This window comes from Pelophylax lessonae (genome assembly GCF_965119305.1).
Source record: "Pelophylax lessonae genome assembly, chromosome: 11".
NCBI classification, from domain to species: Eukaryota; Metazoa; Chordata; class Amphibia; order Anura; family Ranidae; genus Pelophylax; species Pelophylax lessonae.
Window position 1 is genome coordinate 99,978,733 of NC_138778.1, and position 16,464 is coordinate 99,995,196.

The following is a 16,464-nucleotide window of genomic DNA, read 5'->3' on the forward strand; positions in this document are numbered from 1 at the left end:
TATGATTATATATTCATTTTTGAGCCCTTGTTTTTTATGCCTTTTTTTCCTTTTCTTTTCTTATTTATTTATTACAGTATTTCTACTTATTTAATCTCTTTTGAATATCTGTGTACAACCTGTTTATTTAATTTAGTTTTTTATTTTCTTGTATTTGACTGGACAAGTAGGATTCAACATAAGAAAATGTCAATGAAATATAGTAAATGTCTATAAAAATGTGTGCATTTAATGAAATATAGTAAATGTCTATAAAAATGTGTGCATTTAATCTGTCATTTTTACTACATTTATTTTGCCTTGTTAATAAATATTTTATTTTAGTTAGCCGTCTCTTTAATATTTATTATGGTGGAGAGGGCTATCCCTCTCCACAATGTCTGTCACTCCAGCTACTGCACACTCTGTTGTGTCCTTCCTCATGCCCTACGAGTATCTTACACAAATCTTTTTAAATAACAGAACTCCATTCTGTTCCCTCTACCATGCCTAATCTCTCGCACTAGTTGGGCTATCTTTCTCTCAAGTTCTCTCTCCTCTGTGTGCTCACTTTCAATGTGTAACACCTCGGCACACTTTCAATGTGTAACACCTCGACCGACACCCTCCCCCTCTTTTGTATTCAATTTTAAATTATTATTTTTTTATTTTTTATTTTTTATTTTTTTTCCCTTAATCATATTCCTATTTTTTCATTAGTTTAGATCTTTGGAAATAACAGTCTTAGGAGGTCGATATAGTTTTGGATATTTTTTATAAAATTACCAGTGAGAACGCGAAAAAATAGATTTTGAAGTAAATGATTTTAATATAGATATACATTTTACATTGTTATATTTTCTTTCCCTTTTTTCATGTTCTAAATCTCACTCTACATGACTGTATATAAATAGTTTGTCGACCAAATTAATTTATATTTATGCATGGATGCATTTTATATATTAGGTTTTGAGGCCCTATTTTATTTCTGCTCCCTAATATTTTTAGATCACTTTCCCTTTGTACATTTTTTTTCTTGGTACTGTAGTCAACCCAGTGATTGTTTTTTAATTTTTTACATATCTTTTGCAAAAAAAAAAAATTTACAAGATTTTTTATAGATTTATTTTACATAAAATTGTAATATAGACAAATGAATTACACCAGTAACCCAAATAGTTTGTAGACTGTTCCATATAAATATATATTCTCTCTCATTTATTTATTTTTTTTATTTTTTTATGCAAATAGCTCTGTGTGTCAGTCTTATTCTTGTAAAAAAAATTAATATAAATTTCGCTATTGATCTAGTTTCTGGTCTCTTCCCTACCCTTCGCTTCCACCTCTTCACCAACAACCTCCTCTCTCGCGCGTGCTCTCTATTCCCCCCCCTTATTCTCCTTCTCTCCCTAACCCTCCATTGGAAATTTTATTGAGTAACAAAACACATTTATTTAAAGCTTAGCATTTTTTTTACCATGTTTATTAAAAACAAATTTTCTTTTAATAATTCGGTTTATTTGTTTTTGTTTTTTTTTATTATAAGCACATTTTATTTGCAAATAAATCTTTGCGATTTTTATTATATTTATCAACCTATTTTATGGTAAGATTTTTTTAAAAAAAGTGATCAAGTTAATTTTGTTTGTTTTAATGTCTTTGGCTGTGAGTATTGTTTTGCAATTATGTAATAAAATATAATGCATTTATTATCTTAATCATCATATATTTAATAAATGTTGAGATTATAAATGTGTTTGTTTTTTTGAGGGGGGGGGGGTTTAATGATGTATGAAAAAGGTTGCAAATAAAGAGTGGATTTAAAAAATATTTAAAATAATATTTAAAATGTAAAAAATAGGCAAATAAATATATAAGGATTTTATTGTTGAAAAATACTTAAATTTAACCAGTTTAATTGTTATAAATGGAAGATGTATATCACAGATGTGTTGTAGAGTGATACGTTAAATAATAACTAAAAATGTTAAAACAACATTATTTAACAATTTTTGAATTTTTTCTTGTGTTTTTCGGTAAGTTTTAAAGTATTAGTCTCAATGTTACTGTTAATTATTCTGTAAATTTATTAGCAAATATAAAGTGTTTAATTTTTTTTGTAGGTCACAGTACAAGTTCCTTTTTTTTGGAGAATATACATTTTACTCAAAATACATAAACAAGTAAGTCTCATAATGTATCAGTTTGAAGCAAGGTGGAGATTTTATATATATATATATATATATTGTGACAGGTGGAGACTCTGTCATGGTGAAAGTGGTCATTTAATGGACACAGAGTGTGCACATTTGGTCTGTACAGGACTACAGAGCATAGATGTGCAGTGGAGAAAACTGCTGTTGCAGCTTTCTCCAGGTTTTGGTAGTCCTGAAAGGGGCTCTGTGGTTTGGAGATTTCATAGTGTCTTGGGAGGGACGGAATCTCCAACTCTGTGTCCATGTTTTGTGGATTACCAGCAGGGTGTGTGCTCAGGTGCACACAGCCCTTATAATGAAGTTAGGAAGACATCAGGACTCCCAGTTAGAGACAGCTCCACCCAAGGGAGACAGGTGGTCTCCAGTGGTCGGAGAGGCTGCATGTGGAAGCCAAAGCCTGAGTGTCTGCAGGAGACAGTAAACGGCCTGGGGCCAGAAGAGTGGTGTATCTCAGTGTGGAGCCGTGTGCATTAGTGTGAAGTCGTCCACACTAAAGGAATCTTTGGTCTGTGTGACCAGCACCAAGAGCAGAGGTAGTGCTACAGCAAGAGAGCCAGGTGGGCTAGCATTTTCAGTTTGATATACATTGACTGGAGAAGAACCCCAGCGTGGGAATCCTGTGTTTTGGACTTCTTATTTTGCCTTTTAATAAAAATGGGCTTCCAGGCCCTTAAAATATAATACCTGCCTGCAGTGAACCACTGGAAAAACACATCTGCCACTGAGCTAATGTCCCCCATGTTACAATATTTTATATATATATATATATATATATATATATGTGTGTGTGTGTGTGTGTGTGTGTGTGTGTGTGATTTAAAAATATTTTTTTGGCTAAATTTCAATTTTAAAAAGGTAAAGAAAAATGTTATGTATATTTTTTTCTATTTTAAGAAATGCCACAATGCTTTGTTAGAGGGTGTCATCATGGATCCAGCCAGAAAGACATACGGCCGGATATTAGCATTCATTGTTTTCCTAAAAACCCAAATCAAAAACGTATTTGGCTTGAAAATGCCGGGATGGGTGAAAATATGATAGAAGAATTCACTGATTTGATAGTCGCGGATAAAAATAGGTGACACATTTTGAATGTGTTCAGCACACTTTAAAAAATAATTTTTCATAACACAAGGTAGCAGAACACTACAGGCAGATGCTGTGCCAACGATTTTCCCTCCATCTTCAATGTCAACTTGGGAAAGAAGATTAAGTGGCAGAGAAGGAAGAAAGACTGTCAGCGTAGAAGCAGCACAATCCACAATTTCCCTACAGGAAAAGTGTCACTGTGAATGTCACCAATCAAAGCATCAAAAAATTTTCAGCACTTTGGACGTTAGTAGAAAAGAAAAAAAAAAAAATTAAAAAAGGAATCACATTGTGTGCTTTTATGGGTTCAATTGGAATAACACAGTTCTCAGAGATCAAATATATAGCACATCCATTTTAGAAAGAAGTGTGAATACTAGGGATAGACCGATTATCGGCAAGGCCAATATGCACTTTCCCTGATATATTGGTATCAGCCCGGAACTGGCCGATATTGCTGATATTTTTGTGACGTCATTCTGCCTTCCTAGGCTGCCTCCCTCGCCTTGGACTGCCTCGCCTGGAGTCAGGACTAGTATCGCGGGAGTGTTTCACAGCCATACACCCACCCACAGCAGCCCGGTGCCAGTCAGCCACCCACAGGCCCTGTACCAGCGAGCCAGCCAGCTACCGGTACAGGCCCTTTATCAGCCAGCCAGCTACCCACAGGCCCTATACCTGCCAGCCACAGGCACAGTACCAGCCAGCCACCCACAGACAGGGTGCCAGACAGTCAGCCAGCCACCCACAGGCCCTGTCAGCCACAGGCTCTGTACCAGCCAGCCACACAAAGCCCCTGTGCCAGCCACCCACCACAGGGTGCCAGCCAGCCACTCACCACAGGGTGCCAGACAGCCAGCTACTCACCACAGGGTGCCAGACAGCCAGCCACCCACCACAGGGTGCCAGACAGCCATCTACCACAGGTTGCCAGCAAGCCAGCCAGCCATTAAACATAAATTAACATGTTCAGTACCAGATGTGTCAAAAATTGTCTTTATTTTTCAAAACTTTAAATGTACAAAATATCGGCCGATACCGATACGGTGCGACCAAAATATCGGTATCGGCCCTGAAAAAAACATATCGGTCTATACCTAGTGAATACAAGTATTGTCACAGAGATGATATTGACAATAAATTGGTGGATAGACTCCATGGCAGTATGGTTACAAGATGTCACTGCGATGGTGAGAGGTATAGACTTGGCATCAACAGAAGTTGACAGAAATAGGAGCAAAAACTGATTTAGCCACTAGATTTTTCCAGTTTTTCTCTCGCAGGAATTGTCTCTTGAGTAGTAATTTGTAAGGTGGAGTCTTTCAATGATTTATAAAGGGTGAGGCAACTGATAGTCTGTTTGAAGAAACCAAGCACCTTTATCGCTATCATATTCCAAAAGATTAAAATAAAAAAAAGATAAAATAAAGAAAAATGAATAATCGTGTTTCTTCTCCCTTTTCACCTTGGGAGAGAAAGTACTATAAGTTCCAGGAAGTTAAGGGTTTCCCACAGAAGTGCTATCTATTGTTATACATGAGCAGAATGATTAAAATTCTCGATTAACTGCAAGAGGATAAAAGTGATTTTTCCATCCAATTTCATTGCGAATTCTGCGACAACCTCTTGACGCTGGCATCTGCCACAGCGGTAATGGCCGTGGGGATGGGGAGGGAACAGGAACAGTAATAAGGTCCAGCAGACCAAGTTTGATTAGAGTTTCCCGACCTTCCTGTAGGTCAGTGATAATATATGTAGAGCCATTGTGATGGATTATCAGCTTAACCGCTTTCCGACTGTAGAAATGCGGCCGCAGTGCGGTCGTCTAGTTCTGAGAGGCCGTTCCTGAACGTCCTCCCAGAATCGTGCTCCCGCGCGCCCCCTGGGGCGAGCACACGGGAGTGACCGTGCTCGACGGGTCGCGGGGACCCGACGCAGCACGGATCAGGGTAAAGGACCAATGAGCGCGGTCCTTTACCACGTGATGCTCCGTCCAATGGACGGAGCGATCACAATGTCAACAATGAAGGGTCAGGCAGGGGTTGAGCTCTCTCCTCTCCTCACACCGTTACAGCGTTTGTGGAGAGGAGAGAGAGACCTGTACAGCCTTATAAAGTAAGCCTTATAATACCTTTTAGTGCCCAGCAGTGCCAAAAGTACCATTAAAGTGCCACTATACTATCAGATCAGTGCCACTACAGTGCTCATCTGTGCCACCAGTGCCACATCAGTACTCATCAGAGCCACATCAGTGCTCATCTGTGCCACCTGTGCCAATACAGTGCCCATCAGTGTCAAATCTGTGCCACATCAGTCCCACATTTGTGCCGTCAGTGTCACATCAGTGCCACGTCAGTGCCAACTGTCAAACTACAGTGCATATCAGTGCCACATCTGTGCCGTCAATGTCACATCAGTCTCACATCAGTGCCACTACAGTGCCACGTCAGTGCCACCTGTCAAACTACAGTGCACATCAGTGCTCCTCTGTGCCACTAAAGTCCCCATCAGTGCCACATCAGTGTCAAATCAGTGCAACTACAGTGCACATCAGTGCTCCTCTGTGCCACACCAGTGCACCACATTAGTGCCACTACAGTGCTAATCGGTGCCACTACACATCAGTGCCACCCTATAAGTAAATCCTCATCAGCACCCGTCAGTGCCGCCTTATCCGTGCACAACAGTGCAAGATAATCAGTGCAGTGCATTAGTGCACCCTCATCGGCAACCATCAGTGCAGCCACATCTGTTGCCATATCTCAGCAGTTTGTCACCACAGCCCACAGTCACCAGTATGGCCAAAAAATGTTATTCCGCTGAAGAGTTATGCCAGCTTCTTTCTTTGACCGACAATAGCAGCGAGGAGCTCTCGGAGTCTGATTCTGAATTTGAACCAGTTGTAAGCAGTAGGTCTGCTACAGCATCGGAGGATGAAGAAAGTGTGCCCAGGAAACAAAGGCGTTTTGACGAGGAGCAGGCTACCACAGATAGAGCAGTGGCATCAACCAGCAGCTCAGTGGCATCCACTAGTAGCATAGTGGCATCCACAGGAATTGGAGTACCGCTGCAAGAAATGCCAAGCACTAGTGGGGTGTCATCTCAGCCCCAAAGGGTTAGCACCCATGCCAGCCTTCCCTATGCCCTTAAAAACCCTCTGTGGCGTCCCCCTAATTCAGGCGCAGCAAACATCCCCCCTTTTACCGCCCAGCCAGGTGTCCAGGTGAACACAGAAAATTGTGCCCCTTATGATTTTTTCAATTTACTTTTTACCCAAGACCTTCTATTTACCATCGTGGCCCAGTGCAAGCTCTATGCACAACAGTTCATTTCAAGCAACCCAAGTTCAAGTTACGCCCGTCCCTATGTGTGGAGAGAAGTAACAGTGGAGGAATTCAAAATATTTTTAGGACTCACTTTCAATATGGGACTCACAAAAAAAAAAACGAATTATACTCCTACTGGTCAACCAAGCCTATTCACCACATGCCAATCTTCTCATCCGTTATGCCAAGATCAAGATACCTAATGATCATGCGGTTCCTGCACTACAATGACAACACCCAGTGCCCTCCCCGAAATGACCCAGCATTCGACAATTTATTTAAAATTCGGCCGCTTCTAAATTTTTTCTCTGAGAAATTCCCCCAGTTATTTACCCCCCGACAAAAATATATATCCGTGGATGAGTCACTTGTCCATTTCACAGGACGGCTGGGCTTCAAGCAGTTTATCCCCAGCAAAAGGGCCCGATATGGGGTTAAACTCTATAAGTTGTGCGACAGAGCCACAGGTTACATCTACTCCTTCCGGGTGTGCGAAGGGAAGGACACCCAGCTGCATCCCTGTGAATGCCCAGAGTATATTGGAGTCAGCTGAAAAATTGTTTGGGAGCTTGTATATCCACTCCTTGAAAAGGGTTACCATCTATATGTGGATAATTATTATACAAGCTTGCCCCTCTTCCGCAATCTTCACAGGAGGAAGGCTCCAGCATGTGGTACAGTGAGAGCCAATAGGAAGGGCTTCCCGCAAAAGCTTGTTGATTAAAAACTACGACGAGGGGAGACAGCAAGTTTGCGGAACGATGAGCTATTGGCTATCAGGTGGAGGGACAGAAGAAATGTCTACATGCTCTCAACTATTCATAACGACACCTATGTGGAAATACCCAGAAGAAGAAACGGCCCAATCAAGAAACCAGCATGTGTTTACGACTACAATTTATTCATGGGAGGAGTCGACTTCAATGATCAAATGATTGAACCCTACCTTCCCACAAGAAAAAACCACCATTGGTACAAAAAAGTCTCCATTTATTTTTTCAGTTTAGCCATGTATAATACTTATGTTATTTACCGCAAATCTACTGAGACCCCCATACCCTATCTTCAATACCAGGAAGAAATTATCAACACACTTGTGTATCCTGAAGGCCCACCAGAAAGCATTCGCTCGGATTCAGTGAGCAGACTCTATGAGCGGCATTTTCCTGAACGAGTGCCCCGCAGTGAAACAGGCCGAACACCTCAGAAGAAATGCAGAGTCTGCTCCAGAAGAGGATTTAGAAGGGACACCACATTTTTTTGTCCCGAGTGTCCTTCCCAACCAGGCCTCTGTATAGGTCAGTGTTTCCGCCGTTACCACACTTCTCTAAATTATTAGTGAAGTATGGTAAATGTAATTTTCAAATCTTGTCATTTACCTCCATACCCCTTATGCCACTGCACTAAATTGTATATGCCTCTGCCTTCTCTGGAATTGACCCTGGCTTGTTATTTGACCACGCTTCTGCCTAACACTTAACTGTACATCTCTGCCTGCTCTGGAACTGACCCTGGCTTGTTATTTGACCACGTTTCTGCCTATCGCTTAACTGTACATCTCTGCCTGCTCTGGAACTGACCCTGGACTGTTTATTGACCAAGTTTTATGCCTGCCACTTGGACTGATCTTTTATCCTGCTACTGGAGTAGTGGGATTTATATCACAGGGGTCTCACATATGTGAGGGGCTACAGAAATATTTTTTCTGGATGAAGAAAACTAATTTTTTGGTTTTCTCATTCACGGATTTGGGTCTGGAGTCCGGAGGCTTCAAAGAGATTTGGGTGGGAGAAGCCTCTACCCCTGTCCCCATTCTTTCCTGGCCTGCTACCTGTAGTATGAACCATGTTCCTGCCTACTACCAGGACTAATACCAGGAATACAATGCACTGCTGGCAATATCTCTACCGGCACTGACCCTGGACTGTAAATGGACAGTATTCCTGCCTGTACCGACTATGGACAATATTTGCCTGCTGCCTGGACAATTCCGTTTGCTGTGGTGGACCACGTCCCTGCCTGTTGCCTGGACCAATGTTCTCCTGTGGACAACTGCACTACTAAAACCACAGGTAATATTTTCTTTACCCTTTTGCTCAGCAGAATGTATTTTTGGGGTGTAAATATTGATATTGTGATAGGAAGTCAGGTAAATATATGGGTGTTGTCACAGACGGGAGATACATTTCTGCTTGGTTTAGACAATTCACCAATTACTATAGGGTTTCGGCTGCAGAGGTAGCCAGGAAGGTGTACGGAAGTTGAAAAACCTTCAGCTATTCAGAATGAGGCAATTAAGGCCTCTATAAGTTATCAAGAGGAAGACTAGTGATTGCTGCCTCCTGAGGCTGTGTGAGCTGGGGAGAGCAGTCAGATGAGAGACTTCTAAAGGTGAGGTGTTGAACTTTTTCTGTGTAAAGAAAACACAAATGGACATTTGAGTGTCTGCCCAACAGTAGGTTGGGAAGACTCCTTAGGTAGGTTCCTGTGTGTGAGAAGGTAGACGCCCACAGCGGCTAGGATTTATTTTGTGTTTTATTTAGATTTTTTTATGTTTTTGCTGCATGCACTTGTTTGAAGAAATTGGAAGAATAAACCATAAACTCTTGTTTTCAACCACTCCTCGGCTACCTCCCTGTGTGACGAACCCCCCCAAAGGGGTCATCCACACCCGCTACCGAGCTAATCCCTCACAATATATATATATATATATATATATATAAAATAGATATATAATAATAGATATTACACAATATCTCTAAAAATATCAGTAGCGCAAACTTTACAAAAAGAAAGTGCCAAAAATAATGTACAAACTCTGCACACAGTCCAACTAATCCACAGATGTCACACTAGCAGCAGGAAATGATCAGGATGACATAAAAACAGTCCATGCTCCTTCAATCTATCTCCTGGAATGATTGGAAAAACCCGTGTATTTCTCAAAGGGATCACCACCACCACCGTGCTTCAAAGGGGGGGGGAGGAGAAATGCCCACTCACCAGATGCTGTGGCCCAACCCACTTTCGTGTTTGAGCATTCAAGCTTATAGTAATGGTCACTGATCCGAATTATCCACACCGGGAGTCACACCAGCATAGCCACTAAAAAGCTTGGCAGCATATGGAGAGAAAAAGCACATTCCCAATAGCGTGATACCGTTTTAAAGGCTTTATTCAATAAAAAACATAAGGTAGCACACTCACATTTCTTACATGTCATCAATCGCATATCACAGTCACCATTAGGAGAGGAATGCCCTTCGGGAGATGATGTCCAGGCTCCACGCCGTGGACCTCGCGCCTTCCGGGAAATCCAAACTCCTCTGACAAAAACCTGGTTACACCGCCTGGTCACGCCCCAACGCGTTTCGTGATTTCCACTTCTTCCCCGGGAGCGTGACCGCGGCGGCTCGGTGGTAACCTTAAATACCCATGCCCAGCCCCCCGCAGCAGGGCGGGGCCAGGGTTCGCATCATCGGCCATTGGTGGTTACTAAGGTGTGTTAACCAATAGCGGACTAGGCTTGCCAGATGACCTTCTATCCCGCCGCTAATGTCTATGGTAGGTCGCCCTGTCAACCGGAAGTGTAACTCACCTCACAACAGGAAGTTTATCTCACACTCTGCGGGGAGCAGACTATGAAGAGATATTCCTGCCAAACACCATACCTTCACCAACCGATGGACCGATGTTTCACATAACAAATAAATAGTGTATATAGACAGCAACTATGACGCTATACATACTATCACTTCCCATTGGTGGCTACTGTCGTGCTCTAGCCAATAGTATCTCAGTGCCTAGACCAATCAACTCTCATCCTCCTGATTTGACCTATGGCCCGGAACAATAATATGAAACCACGGCCGGATGTGTAGACTCCACCCACCGGAATACAACCCGCATAAGCAAGAGTTTAGTGTGTACATAGTACACCCTGAGAGACGAGCACAGCAGCACCACCTACCAATGGGCCAGTGTTACAACACTAAGGATGGTTTGTTCATCATTAAAAATCATCGAACATGCACAAAATCACCACAGAAACAAGAACTAGAATCTATCGGAAACCAATGAGCAATGATAAAATATATATATATATATATATACAAAATGTAAACATAAATATAAATTTAATAAACACATGACGTATACCATAACAGCATAAGCCATATGTTTAAGAACATGTTTGTGTGTGCAGACACCCAGAAGGATCATAATCCTCCCAACACACATCATCTAACACAAAAAGTGGTAAAATATTAAAATATTAATAGAGTTGGAAAAAATTTAAAATCAATAATCACTAATAAAACAATTTAAATCCAACTCTATATTTAGTCCTACAGGGCTCAAAGATTGGGTCTGGAATATCCATTTAGTTTCGCACTTAGATAATTCCCTGACCCAATTCGCACCCCTCCACGGGGGTGTGACCCGCTCAATCCCCCAGAATTGTAGACAACTGGGGTCCCGTTGGTGATGTGATCGGAAATGGGCTGGGACACTGTGCTCTTGTTTACCCTTTATGATGTTGCTGATATGCTCACCAACTCTAATTGTCAGAGTACGCTTAGTTCGTCCTATATAGATGATTTTACAGGGACACATTAAAGCATACACCACATGCGTGGTGTCACATGTAATGAAATGCTTAATGTCAAAATCCCTGTCAATTGCTGCAACATGGAAGGACTCGCGTCTTCTCTGATTCTGAGGGGTAAAAGAACATGACTTGCATCTTCCGCATTTATGAAACCCCCGTCTGCCTGGAAAAAAGGATGGATATATATATAAATAAACGATCAGGAGAAATATACATACATTTTTATTTATTTATTTATTTTTTTTAATTTTTATTATTTTTATTCCTTCCTTTTAGATTAATATATATATATCTCCCTATCAAACATATTATATATAATATTTTTTTGTATATTTGCTGGTCCTCCGGACGATTTTTGCCAGTTAGTGACCTGTAAAAGTTTTATGATAATACATTACTTTAAATGATAATTGCGCAGTTATGCAGTGCTTGACTCAAATTTTATATAATTTTACTTGCACATATGAAATCGAGACAATACAATAAAAAATTTAAAAAATCAAGAACAATATTTATAATGCCTCATGTTCACAATCAAAAAAGAATAATAAAATATTGACTGTATATTGAAATATTATTACCATCATTACAACTATGGTGTACCTATTTTTTTTTCTTTATTATTCAAAATAGTAATGGCGGTGATCACTGACTTATTGCCCGCCCCGTCATTATTGAAATGGACAATTGGCTGACACTTTAGACACTTTTTGGGAACCAGTGACACCAGAACATTTACAATGTACTAATGACACAGGCTGAGAAGGGGATAAATATTTACAATGATCTAAGGTTTACCAGTGATCATAACCAGTGTTTTTGTGTACTTGATGTACTGCTTTTACTTGCTGAAGAGGTGGATTGTATTCCCTGATTTGGATCCCCCCTGTCTGAATTGTTATCTGAATGCCTATTTTACATATTCAGATCCATGTTTGGTGTGAACATCCATTGCCCAGCAACCTCATAGCAGTATCTGCGCTTCTGCATGAAGAATCAGAAATGCGAGGTCGCTACCCCAAATCGAATCATGTAGACAGCCGATATATAATATAATCAACCCGTTTAAAATAACATTTTGTTGATATGCAGCAGTCTAAAATGAAGACAGACACAGTCTTTGTTTTATCAAGGTGTATTTACTTATTCAAAATATAACGTCCTAGTGAAATATATACCACCAACAGGTCAGATTAAAACAAATTAATAAAAAACAGAATCGTAGAGTTGGAAAAAGGATCACCCCCTTATGTTCCTATTTTATTAGAACCACCTATTGCTTTAATTCCAGCCTTTATTCTATTGGGATTCGTCTCTACTAGCTTTGCACATCTCGACTTTGCAATATTTGCCCACTCGGCACAACTGCTTATGAGACTGACTAATATTGTAAATTATATATTTTTTTTTAGAACAATTTAAAAAAAATAATCTTAAAATGTACAATGTTTAATGTAAATGATTACTTTTTTAAAAGCTTTACTACATAAAGATTGCATTGCTGTACTCTGAAATTATTTTTTCATCCAAAAAAGGAAATATAGGATACAATTAAAATGGTAAGTATTGTATTTGTATACTGTAAAATACTCTATTATGTTGCAATCTGAAACAAAATATATTTTTTCTTTTTTGTTTTATCCAGGAAAATAAAGAAAGTTCACAGCTTGAAGCTGGAACATCAACAAACAGTACCATGACACGGGAGGAGGGAGTGAGTATACATAATTTTACACACTTTGTGCACAGCATATTGTAAATTTAAGGACAGGATCCACTCAGTGCAGGCCTCGCCATGGTCGACCAAAGAAGTTGAGTGCATGTGCTCAGCGTCATATCCGGAGATTGTCTTTGTGAAATAGACGTATGAGTGCTGCCAACATTGCTGCAGAGGTTGGAGGGGTGGGGGGTCAGCCTGTCAGTGCTCAGACCATACGCCGCACACTGCATCAAATTGGTCAGAAGGAAGCCTCTTGTAAAGAAGATGCACAAGAAAGCCCGCCAACAGTTTGCTGAAGACAAGCAGGCTGAGGACATAGATTACTGGAACCATGTCCTGTGGTCTGATGAGACCAAGATAAACCTATTCAGTTCAGATGGTGTCAAGCGTGTGTGGCAGCAACCAGAATACTGGGATGCATAAAAAAGGGGATTCACTCCAGAAATAAAGAGATTATTCTCCCTCTCTGCAAGATTCTGGTCCGGCCACATCTGGAGTTTGCTGTCCAGTTCTGGGCACCGGTCCTCAGGAAGGATGTGCTGGAACTGGAGAGAGTCCAGAGAAGGGCAACAAAAATAATTAGGGGAATGGAGGACATTAGCTATGAGGAAAGACTACAAGCACTGGACTTATTATCTCTCTCGAAGAGACGATTGAGGTGGATATGATACAATGTACAAATACTGTACTGGCGACCCTAGCATAAGGAACAAACTATTCAGAGAAAGGGAATACAATAGGACACGTGGCCACTCACTAAAACTAGAGGAAAGGCGGTTTAACCTTAAAGTACGTAGGGCGTTCTTCACTGTAAGAGCAGTAAGGGTGTGGAATTCTCTTCCACAAGCAGTCGTATCAGCAGGAAGCATCAATAGTTTCAAAAAACTATTAGATGGGCACCTTAAAGACCACAACATAGAGGGGTATACAATGTACGGTTAGCAGCAAACACACACACATCATAGGTTGAACTGGATGGACGGATGTCTTTTTTCAACCTCACTAACTATGTAACTATGTAAGGTGAGGAATACAAAGACAAGTGTGTCTTGCCTACAGTCAAGCATGGTGGTGGGAGTGTCATAGTCTAGGTCTTCATGACTGCTGCCGGCACTGGGGAGCTACAGTTCATTGAGGAAACCATGAATGCCAACATCTACTGTGACATACTGAAGCAGAGCATGATTCCCCTCTCTTGGGAGACTGAGCTGCAGGGCAGTATTCCAACCTGATAATGACCCCAAACACACCTCCAAGATGACCACTGCCTTGCTAAAGAAGCTGACGGTAAAGGTGATGGACTGCTCAAGCATGTCTCAAAACCTAAACCCTATTAAGCATCTGTGGGACATCCTCAAAAAGAAGGGCGAGGAGTGCAAGGTCTCCAACATCCACCAGCTCTGTGATGTCGTCATGGAGGATTAGAAGAGGACTCCAGTGGCAACCTGTGAAGCTCTGGTGAAATCCATGCCCAAGAGGGTTAAGGCAGTGCTGGAAAATAATGGTGGCCACACAAAATATTGACACTTAAGCCCCGATTTGGACATTTTAAATTAGGGGTGTACTCACTTTTGTTGCCATTATTGGATGTGAGTTAATTTGAGGGGACAGCAAATTGACACTGTTATACAAGCTGTACACCCACTACTTTACATTGTAGCAAAGTGTAATTTCTTCAGTGTTGTCACATGAAAACAGAGTAAAACACTAACAAACATGTGAGGGGATGTACTCATTTTTGTGAGTTACTATCGAGATATATATATATATATTTTCTTTAACATTATTTTTTGTTAATGGGTTGTTAGAGGAAGATCTTTTCCCCATTGTGTTTAGATGATTATTGGGCCTACAAGAGGATGGAGGGAGTGTACTGTCATTTATCACTGTGTATACACACATCTGTATGACTTTTAATTGGCGTGGCATACTCAGATGTGAAAGGAATCAGCATGTAAAATCAATGAAAAGTGAGCATATGCAGTTCTGTGAACTGAACACCAAAAATTCATATAGAACAGCAGCATGAAACAATTTCTATTTCTCAAACTATGGATCATAAACCGCATATTGATGGAGTTTTAACATCATTTGATTTATAATTTTTTTCACTTGTTAGGCTCAATGTGAATTTTTTAAATTTATTAAAAATTTTAACTCAATTGAGATGTTAATAAAGGATTAAGAAAGGTATGCTGGCCTAAACTTTAAAGTGTTCAGGCATCAATTTATAAAAGTATGCAATATATGAATTTTAATCAAACAACAATTATCAAAATGTTTTCTTCTTTTTGAAAGCGAAGTATGTTGCTGTCAGAAATCAGGTCACAATATCCAGATCCCAAAGATGACCCAGCATTTCCTTGTAATCCTTTAAGGAAGATTTCACAGGGAGAATCTTCAGAATTAGTAGAAGAGAGTCCAAAGGAAAGGATTGGAAATAATGCATGGTGCACATGCAATAATTGTATTGCTATGCCTACACAAATAGAATCTGTCTGCTGTCAAGAAATAGCTGAGGTTGTAGGCATGGGCGTCCGCAAGGAGGGGCAAGGGAGGGCGAGTGCCCCCCCCCCTGGAATATCACATAATTCTTTTTGCCTAATTTTAGCAGCGCACGAGCGTAGCGCTGATCCGCCCACCGGCTCTGGCTCCCTCCTCTCTCTGTCCTCGGTCCTCTGCTGCCCTTCTGACAGCTGCAGGGGGCGGGCCGGGGATTCCCTGCTGGCTGCTGCTGATGTCAGTCAGCTCAGCAAGGGGCGGAGCTGCGGCCCGCAGAGGAGAGAGGAGCCTCAGCGTCAGCGTGCGTGCCCTGGAGAGGAGGCGGGAGAGGCAGCGCTGCAGCCGGGAATCAGAGTGAGAGAGCGGCATATGGGTAAGCGGTAGGCATCAATAGACTTATGACAACTCTAAAGGTGTTACAAGCCTCAGTGGGTGAGATTGGAGAAACTTAGATTTTGAAGTTGATTGCTTCCATGGACCCACTCAACCCAAATATATCCCAGGCTCCACTATCCCACTTGAAGGCTCAGGGCAGGCATGGTGGATGTTGCTTGGCAGAGGGAAGGTGGACCAGCAAATGTCTGTTTGCTGATCTCCCCCAGCCATCAAGAATCCAGAAGCAACAAGGACTTTATCACTTTCGTTTTTGGCTGACACTTTCTCACTGTGGAACGGAGAGGGGGAATGAGGTGCTTCTGCCAAATGTTCTTCCAATAAGCTGTACCTGGGAAACATCATAGGCAAGATATTCTGAAACTGGAATAGCACTGGAGCAGCACTTTAAAATGTAGAAGCAACTCTAGCATAAAAAAGAACAAGAAGGTGCTTCTAAGTGCAGTATTCCAACAGTATTTTTATTGCATGAAGGTTAAAAACACTTTCAAGATCCAGTGATAAACAGGCATGTCAGCAGAATAATCTTGATTCCTGGCTCCAAACATAACCTGTACAAGGAGAAGCTGATCAGCAGCTGTAGAAGGAGGGGGGAGTGAGTAGGCAAGATGGCAGTCTTACTTCTGGAGC

The 16,464-nt window shown here is 41.2% G+C and overlaps 1 long non-coding RNA gene across 1 annotated transcript; it reads left to right on the top strand.

The window, feature by feature from the left end:
- Positions 1-12,728: 12,728 nt before the first annotated feature.
- On the top strand, positions 12,729-15,461 carry LOC309566462. The gene is made up of 3 exons (XR_014225881.1): positions 12,729-12,778; positions 12,865-12,933; positions 15,238-15,461. It is a non-coding gene; the product is annotated as an uncharacterized lncRNA (long non-coding RNA).
- The last annotated feature ends 1,003 nt before the right edge of the window (positions 15,462-16,464 follow it).